We start from the raw sequence: 10,768 nt of genomic DNA on the forward strand, positions 1-10,768 counted from the left end.
CGATAGAAAGGTTTGAAGGGTCTTCTGCTGTTATACTCTCCTCCACTCCTACTCGTACTCTCTCCAAGATTCCTTTTCATATCGACAACTGCATTTGTCAGCTTCTTAATGATCCAATGCAAACCTTCTACATCTGTGGTATCCTTTTCCTTGGTTTCAGCCCCTTTGTTATCACTCCCATTACTCTTCTTGGATACTTCAGAGGCTTTCTTTTCTCCGATTGTAGGGTGGCCACTAAGCATTTCATTCTCGACTTTTACTACTTCACCGATAGCACCTTGTAAGGTCTGTGCATTACTCCTTTTGACCCACATTACAGTAGGGATAAGGAGAGCAGCAATGTAGAATTCCATAAGCACCTCTTTTGTAGGTTTGGCGATGGCCGCGATTATGTTGAACAAGGCGTTGAACCGGATATTAAAATCCTTAACCTTTTCTTTGGTTTCCATTTTCAAACAGGATGGTTCTAGGACTAAGGCATCAGGGATAGTTAAAGTAACACATGGAAGCTGCACCAGTCACGGTAAAAGGGAATAGGCGACAGACTATATCTTCATCAGCTACCCCCAACATGTGCACGAGCAGGAAAAACGAATTAATATGGTTTTTAGTGGTGTCTCCCCGCTCAGGGTTGAATTTAGGCAGTACCTTTTCTGCATTCTTGGGTAAGGGATGTTGTTGCCCACGTATCGCCACAGCATCCTGAGCGAGCCAGGGCGGTAGTGCTCCCAGAGGAGGTGGGAGTTTGTTTCCACCCGGTGGAGGAATATTAGCCATATCGAGGATAGGGATGTTCTGGTTGAGGCCTTCTTCATTAGCATTTTCCAAATCAGGCCAGGGATTTCCTTCGGATGAGGAATCCTCAGGGATTCTTCCCAAGGAGAGTTGATACTCTGCAAAGAATCAAGCACAATATCTTCAAGAGAAGGGGCTGCAAAAGTTTCTTCATTTATGTGATAGACCCTTGGCTTTCTTTTTGCTATCGGAGGTAATGACTGAAAGATAAGGATATGTGATAGGGAACGAGCATAAGCCCGAGTAAGTCTTCTAATTGGTTGTTCCTGAGTGACAGGATACTCCCACAGTGTCTCTTCTTCGAAATGAGGCTTTTCCGAATGAGAGGAGGGGTCTTTTCGATCTTCATAATCCATGTATTAATCTTCTTGAATCCATGTGTGGCACTTATAGATGAAATCTTGAAAAGCTGTGGACGGTGTGGTTCAAGCCCTCCTTCTAGCACCAATTTGTTGACATGGCGAATGTTCGCTATACCAACAAGGGGAACTAACCCGATCGCAAGCCCCAATTAGACCTACTTTCATTTAGAATGGCTGGTTCTAACCGGTTTTAGTGGACCTCGTAAACTGTTAAATGCATTGTTAGATTGCTTTCGGGAGGAAGATTTAAATTAAATCAACAAAATAAAACAACTAACCTCTATGTATTAAATCCTATCTACACTACTTCTAACTACTCAAATCTAGTTCTAGCTATCCTAATCTATCCTGCATGAGCATGACGAAATAGAGGTTAAACATCATATATGAATCCCAAGTCTAAATGAATCAATTACTGGTTCACATAAGAACAAGGCTGCATCAATTCTAAATTGCAATCCAATCACTCATACAGGAATACACATTCATTTTATGGAATTAAAGCTTGCAACTGATGTTTAACATAGTTTCAAATCAAGGACTGCTCATGAATTAACTATGATGAAGAATCACATTCAAACAACCAAAGCTAATCATAAACTGTAAGTCATCAATGGGCACAAACACAAATCACATTCATATTTATGCTCACAACAACATCCTGATTCTTAACATATAAAGAAGAGGAAAATCAATCTGAGAAAAGGCTCCTTCTCTAACCCAAAAAATCTTCCTTACTCACAATAAACAAAAGTTGTTCTACCAAACGAAAAAGCCCTGCTCTCATCTATGGAAGTAATATTTATGCCTTCAGGAACTGACCCCCCTGTCTCCCCTAACTTTTCCACTCCCCTCTCTTTTCACTACATGGATCAAAAAATGTACATAGGAGAACGGTCGATGAGATTGTTGACACGTCGAAGCCACCTTTGCTGGAGCATCCTTCTTCCTGGGGAAATGAATGGATGTCGATGAAACAGAGAATGGTTGTGTATCATTTCGTTGCACCTGTGTGGAGTGGCTATTATTCCCTGTCATTTCTTGGAGGAAACTCAAGATGTCGTGCCCATCATCCCACATCTAGCATGCTTTGAGGTGTTTCTGGAGGGAGTGACATCTTGATGGATCAGCGTTGTACTTCCCTTTTGACACAGAACATGCCTTCATTATGCATTATGGCAGTTCATACCCCTTTCTGCAAGTTTTGCTTTTGTAGTATCAACACTGGGGGTGCAGAGGTGTCATCTAGACATACAACACCTTTATCTGCTACTGGATCCACTCGAACTCACCTACAGAAATAATTCATATTAGCCTTATGATTACGAACAAATGATAAAAACATCTAAGAACATCTCTCGCCATCATTGAAAAATGATAAGGCGTAATGAAATTAAAAGAGCGAGTGTGAAAGAAATGGCCCCTGGCTCAGCCGAAGCTGTGCTACGACGAGTTGTAATTGCACATCCCAATGGGACATCATATGCAACACCTCCCCTATTGGATTTCTTTAGAAAACGCAGACCATGACATCTTACCGAAAACACATGAATACATAGAAAATACCGCATTTGATCACAAGGTTGGATTTCAAAATTAATACGCCCAGATGCATAGTTATCGGTGAGTATGTTTCATCGCTTCGAGCCTTAGGCATAAGTGCTAGACTCTGCCAATAGAGACTTAGCAGTGGGGAAGGCGGACCCGATAACATATATATTCTACTTGATAAGATCGGCGGGTCCACCAAATCGCATATTGCAATGTGCACAGGCCTAGGACTCCGCCAATTGCGATATGTGACTTAGTCGGACCCGACATCGATATATATATATATATATATATATATATATATATATATATATATGTATTTAATAACGCGGCGGGTCTGCCATATCGCATTGCATTTTATAAATGATCCTGAGCTCCGCTGATATGCGATATGTGATGGGGCTTCGGACCCGAAATGAATGTGTTATGTTTAATGGGATCGGCGGGTCCGCCATATTGCCATGCACTTTATGTTCAAGCCTTGGGACCCCGCCGATTACGATATGAGAAATTCTCTGGACCCGAAAATACATGTATTCCGGTCAATAAAGCCGTCGGGTCTGGTGTATTATGGCAAGCATTATGTGTTTAATTTGCATGCAATAAGTGAAAAGGGGAAATTGGGCATCGTCTTGAGGTATTTTCATTATAACGAGTTATAATGGGAATAAAGATGCAATGAGAGGTTTTGAGGGGTTGGAAAAATCCCAATGAGGATATGAATGAAGAGCTAAGAAAGGATTATAGATGAATCATGCGGCAAGTATTTATAAAGGGGGCCTTAACCATTTAAAAATTGAAGATTTGACTTGGCCAAGAGTTTAAATCCCTGGGATAAAACAGATCATTCGGAGGGGTGCAAGATCAACTTCTAGGGGACCCATTCAAAATTGCTTATTAGGGCAAATTTTAATAGCGTGGTGGTTGTGGTCACAATAGATAGTTAAAAAAAAAACCATAATCAATTACTATTTACATTTGAATAGGTAATTAACAATGGTGTAGATTAATTTCTCATTACATTTCTAGCATTTTGGAGTATAAATTTGAAAAAGGATTATATCCCACTTGCAATTGTAATTGTAATATTCTTATATTTATAATTTGGTAACTTAAAAATTAGTTTTTAATATGATTTATTTTTTCAATGTTATAATTTAAATAATAAATTTATTAAAAATGAGAAAATTTATCAATTTGATTTAATAAATATTATGATTTTTTTATATGAATAAGTGTAACTCAAAAATGTGAATTTGACATTGCTGGAAATGTATATTTTATAAAATTCATTGAAGAGTTAACAAACATGATTCCCTCATACACTGAAGTAATATCCACTTGTGTTTAGTAAAATAAATAAGTGTAGTAATAATTAACGTAGTTGTAATAGTTCAAAGCTATAATTAATATAGTTGTAATGGATGCAATGATATGTGTGGTTATAAATCTCTCTCAAACTATAAGATGCGATTGCACTCAATTATGTCCTCACTTTACAGAAGTGCGAAGTATATATAGAAATTTTAATTCTAACTTAGGTTTGCAATATATATATTTTTAAATAATTAAAACACAAGGAATTCATAAATTTTAAAACATTAATTGACTAATTTGAATTTGAGTAATCTAGATTTAAAAGTGTGTAGGAAATTATTTTTAAGATAATAATATTATAAACTTTATCTTAGATTAGTTTGTTGTTGTATTTATTTATTTAATATAATTTGATTTATTTTTATTTAAAATTTCTAATTAAAATGATTAAATATATAAATATGTTGTATTTGAAACAAAAAAAATAAACAAATTACCATTCTCAAGAATTTCAAAATTGAAAAAGCAAAGTTAAAATCTTTTAAAGAAAGTTATCTATATATTATTATAATTATTTTGATGGTAAAATAAAATAATATATGGATTTATAATTAAGGAAAATTAGAGTTTGGAATATATTTGAATATTTATAAAACTATTTTTTGCAATAAATAAATTTTATAATTAGCTTATAGACAAGTATTGAGAGGCTCCATTTTTTTTTCTTTTTTTACGATAATTATGATAGCTCGATCGAGCCCATAGCTCGATCAAGCCTTGCTTAACCACGTTAAGGGCTCAATCGATCGATCTATTTAAAATTTGAATTTCAAACACTCGAACAGGCATTTTAGGCATTGGATCGAGTTGTTAAGGTCCTGAAAAATAGAGTTTTAGCTCCTCTTTTGCAAATTTTCTCTGCAACACCATCTTCTACCCTAGGAGACTCCAAGCATAATGTCTTTAAGTGGAAGAGTTGATCATGTTGAATTCGGGAAGGAACCCTTTATCCAATGCCATATGAGTATGACAATTTTGAACTCATATGATATTTTTATCTAATTTCTTTTAAATATAACGCTTTAATTTTTTTAAACAATTTTAGAGAGGCTGAATAAAAAATCAATATCTGAAAATATACAAAATGAAAAAGTTTCAAAAAATACCGCTATATTTGTTTTCGAGTCCTCTTCATGTGTTTGTAAAATGCAATTGAATGATTACTTCACCTACTCGAAAAGTAATTAAAAAATATAATTTGACCATAATTCGAGAGAATGACACGATAGCTCCCATACCTCAAGAGGTCATGGAGCATCTACCAAATGTGGTGATGGTGGAACCCTAGACCAGGAGGGTGTCAATGGGAAGGTTGACGTGCTACAGGGAGTGGTGTACGCTTGACGATAGGCAGAAGTACCTGTCTAGTGCATGGTTCACACCTGTCAACCTTGGAGGTGGCCTAGGGAATGATGAGGATGGGTATCAGGGATATATGTTAGGGTTGTATAAAGAGAGGGTTTACACTTTTCTGTTCACAATCACTCTCGTGATCCTTCCTCAGCTGCACGAGCCCATTGAAATAGTTAAAAAACAATTTTTATGGTGGAGGTTTTATCCTACATTCAAGGACAGGAGGAATGATCAACCAACAGGATTGTGTGTATTTGAAGCCTGAACCAGAGGATATCCTTTCGGTTTCAGGGTTGGAGCTTTCACAACATAATTTGAAAAAGCTATTTCCCCAGGTAGACTACTAACAAGGAAGTGGAGAGGCTTGGTGGTTGACTGGTGCCAGGATGGCGGTTTGGGTTGTTGGAAGATGGCATGCACTATGATTGAAAGGAGGGGGCTAAGGGCCCTGACAAGGAATCCCATGAGAGTCAGGATACAATGACAGTTTCAGTGGGAGGTGCAGCAAATGTGCCGATGGAAAATCAGGTAAGCTCAAAAAACCATAGTTATTTTCATCTAGTAGGGTCCTTTACTTGAAGCAAACATGGCCTTTAGGGAAATAAGGGACAAGAGTCTTGCTCGAATCGTGGTAATATTTTATCCACAAGAGGGACTGGATGAGGAAATTTATCTTCAATACCAAGATCATATTTTCACATAGATCATTGATTATGAACAACTTCCCTTTCGCTATCACAGATACCATAAATAAGCCCATTTAGCTGGGGACTATCCCCTAGGAATAAGAGGTGAAGAAGATACAGATGGGATGCCAGAAATCTTAATCATACTCAGACTGTAGAAGAGGAACTGGTTCAAGCTGGGGATTTGGGGACTTAGCAAAAGGGTGAATAAGTGTTGATAGAATCTCAAGAAGTCTAGGATATGCAGATGGAGAATGATATTTTGTAGGAGCAGGTTGAGCCTCATGAGATAATGTGTGAAGATTTAGAGGTGAGGGATGATACCATCCCCGAGCTACAGATGGTGGGTATTGTCTCTTCTCCCCCTCCTTCTGTTCATGAATCCTTTCAATCTTTGCTCAAGTTTCTCTCGAGGCCTAGTCCTTCCAGGCCGGTTTCAATTGAAAATATTCCTGTTGATTATGTGTCTAAAGCCCAAGATAATATCATTACATCAATCCCAGTAATTCAATTGAATCAAAATCTATCGGTTGACCCAAGTACCTTGTACTCTTTTGGGAAACCAGTGAAGAAATCCAACTATTACCTTCGCTCTCGAGACAAGAAAGATAATCCCGAGGAAGGAAATCAAACCTTTCTAAGGCTCAACAAGGAGGAATAATTGACATAACACATGAGAAACAATTATCCTTTCATGGGGCGCTAAGAGCAGCGTAGACCCCAACAAAAGTGATCAAATGATTGTGATGTCTTTCAATTACGAAGGGTTTTCTAGTACCTCTAAAAAACTTGAACTAAAAATTATGTTCCTTAATTACCATCTTGATGTAATTATGCTCCAAGAAACACTTAGAGTTGGAGAAGAAGTGAAACTAGCCCTTAATAAAATGTTACCGAGATGGACTTTTCTGACTGTGGATGCCAAAGGAAGATTTGGGGTTTTGGCTTTGGGAGCAAAAGATAGCAGTGTAAAGCTACTAAAATCTTAGGGGTCGAACTTGGTGGTGGGGGTTAAGGTCTTATCATAGGAGATATGCTCTTACCTGTTACTTTTAAATATATATGGGCCATTCCAAGATAGGGTTTTATTCTGGAATAACCTATTCTCCAAATTATTTACTATAACCCAAACCTAGTAGTGGTAGGGGATCTGAACTTTTCATTGGCGTTGTCAAAGATATTGGGTCCTACATCCCAAGCAGACCCCTTGGATGACTACTTTTTTAATAAGATCATATTTGGAAAACTCATTGATATAAACATGCTAAAATCCAGACCTACTTGGAGGAATAAAAGAGTGGAGGAGGCCAATATAGCTAAGATACTAGACCGCTTTCTACTAAATCAAGAAATGTCTTCTAGGATTCCTTACTTTAGAAATTGGGTGGGTGTAGGAGTGGATTCAGATCACCTACCTATACTACTGGAAATGAAAGGACCTAATCAAAAGTTAGGGTCTCCCTTCAAATTCAACTCGGCTTGGCTCAAAGATACCTCATACAACAATCTAGTTAAAGCTACTTAGAGACCATTAGCCAATGAACATGGGTATTCGCTAGCCCATTCTTTTATGGAAAATTTAAAGAGAATGGAGAAGAAAATTATAGAATGGGAAAAAGAGAAAAAGAATAGGAAGGAATCCGATTTAAGCAAGATAGGGGAGGAAATAGACCTCTTAGCAAGCCCAGAAGTGGATGGATATGAGACAAAAGAAAAGAGGGAGAAGATTAAACAATTGGATATTGAAAGAAGAAAAATCCTAAGTGATATATAAGAACAATGGAGACTAAAAAGTATATCTATTTGGTTAGCAACAGGGGATGAAAAATCAATTTTTTTTCAAAATTATGCTAAAGGAAGGAAAAAAACAAACATAATTTTGGGGTTGAAAACGCATAAAGGGGGAATAGAAAACACTTTTTAAGACCTAGCCTCACTAGGAAGGAACCACTTTAAAAATTTATTCAAATCTCCTGATGTGGTCTCGATTGCAAAGGTGATCTGGCTTGCCCAACGTTTTCCTCGATATGTGGAGAAGGAGGAAAACGATTTTCTTACGAAACCTCTATCAGAAGGGGAGGTGGAAGCAGTTTTTTTAAGTATGCATAGAAACAAGAGCCCAGGCCCAGATGGGTGGACAATGGAATTTTTCTAGCACTTCTTTAACCTGTTAGGGCATGAAATTATAAGGGTGGTAGAGGAATCTTGGGTAAATCGTGCGGTTTATGAACCTTTCAACTCTACTTTTCTAGACTTTTTCCTAAAATCGAGGACCCCTCATCTTTTGAGGAATTTAGGCCTATATCTTTGTGCAACTTAATCTATCAAATGATAGCCAAAATTATTGTAGTATGTATGAAACCTATCCTACCAAGAAATAGATCTAAGGAACAAGTTGGGTTCCTAGATGGAAGGCAGATTCATGAAGCAATTAGGGTGGCTAAGGAGACACTACATCGTATCAAGAGGAGTAGGAAAAATAAGTGATTATAAAATTTGACCTATCTAAAGCATATGACAGAATCAGTTGGCTCTATATTCGTATGTTAATGACCCACCTGAGATTCAGTATCTATTTGATTAACTGGGTGATGGGATGCATTTCAAATGTCAACTTTGTTATCCTGATCAATGGGTAGCCTCCCCTTTCTTTCATAGCCAAAGAGAATTGAGACAGGGGTGTCCACTATCTCCACTCCTTCTCTTACTTATGGAAGAAGGTCTCAGTCTGCCGATATTGGCTGGGAAGAGAAGAGGAGACCTAAAAGGTATTGAAGTTTCTATAAATTTGTATTTCACTCATTTGTTGTTTTTTTATGATATATTGAGATTCAGTGATGGAAGCATAAGTGATATTCAACATATAACAGAAGCACTCGATATGTTCTTAGTAGTAACAAGAATGTCTATAAATCCTCAAAAATCATCCCTAAGTTTTGAAGGTCTCCCAGGGACTAAAATTACTAGGGTCACCTCGGCCCTCCCATTTGAAGCTAAGCCAATGAAGGATAGCTTTAAGTACTCGGGTTTCCATTTAAAACCAAACTCTTATAGGAAACAAGACTGGTAGTGGCTCCCGACAAAGATCGAAAGGAGTATAAAATAATAGAGCTATAAATGGTTGTCGAGAGAGGGAATATTGGTTTTGAAAAAATCGGTCCTTATTGCAATTCATGTATACTAGATTGCACTAACATAGATTCAAAAAGGTATACTCTCATGAATTAGGAAAGTGTGCAGCTAATTTTTGTGGGCTGGAACAAAGGAGGATTCCATGTTGCCATGGGTAGCCTGGGACAAATTTCCTAGACCAAAGGAATGGGGTGGGTTGGGCATAAAAGACTTATGAACTTTCACGTCCTCAATAGCAACAAAATCAGGGTGGAGACTAACAAAAATGGATAATATGTGGACATCAGTTATCAAAAGGAAATACCCAATCCCCATGGATGAGTGGCTACGAAGTTCAGACGAAAGACTTCCCATGCTTTAGTGGTATGGAAGGAAACATTGGACTCCTTTAGTATCATTGAAGATGGATTGGCCTGGCACGTTGGGAATGGGGAGAAGCTCAAAATAGGAATAGACCTGTGGGTGGGATGAAATGAGGGTTATGCCATCTCAAGGGAGGTTATAAACTGATTACATGCCCAAGGTATATATTTTCTACATCAAATCGTAAGAGAATATCTATCAACAACTTGGCATCAGGGATGGAAATTAGCGGAGGATATGCAAATGGAACACCAATGGGAAGAGGAATGGAAGAATTATATAAGAGAAATCTAGAGAACAAATGTAAGATTAAGGTATAAATCAGATGTGATTGTATGGGTACATGCTCCTACAGGAAAATACTATCCAAAGTTTGGCTACAACTACCTAATGGTTAAAAGGGCATGGGGAGCACAACAATGGTGTTGGAAACCATTATGGAAACTAAAATGTCCTGCAAAATCAAGACTCTTTTTTGGTGCATCCTAAAAAAAAATCCCTACATGGGACAATCTTTAGAACAGGAACATAATTGGTCCAAGATGGTGTACTCTCTAAAAAAACGACGAAGAATCAGTCAAACACCTTTTTCGAAAGTGTCATTTCAGTATTAAGATATCGAAAGAAATAGTGAGATTTTTGGGAAAACCTCAAATTTGGAATGGGGAAAATATAAGTGATGCCTCACATAGATGGTGGAAGGACATCCCAGAGGAAAATATGAAAAATATACCTCTGATAATCTCATGGGGCATCTGGTTTGCTAGAAATAGAAGCATTTTTTAGGATATGGTCCCTTCTCATGCTCCTATTGTTGTATAAAGTGCCTCGATCTATTCTTTTTTGCCTCCACCAAACCTTGTTAAGATGCCTGGAATGTTAAGATAAGAACATATTAGAGGAGATATTACATGGGCTTATCTTGATGGTGCATCCGATCCATAGGAAAAATGTGGCTCGGGACTTTTCATTTATAAAAACAACCAAAAATTTCAAAAATCTTCGGTGGTACTTGGCTCGGGATCAAATAATTTTTTGGAACTACAATATCTGAAACTCTTTCTTTGTTGGCTTATACACATGAGGATGGGATCGATACAAATTTTTGGAGATTCATATAATGTTATAAAATGGTTTAATGGAGAACAA

The sequence above is a fragment of the Pinus tabuliformis genome, chromosome 7, assembly GCF_031772625.1.
Source record: "Pinus tabuliformis cultivar Carrire ecotype Pingquan chromosome 7, CPIR1, whole genome shotgun sequence".
NCBI classification, from domain to species: Eukaryota; Viridiplantae; Streptophyta; class Pinopsida; order Pinales; family Pinaceae; genus Pinus; species Pinus tabuliformis.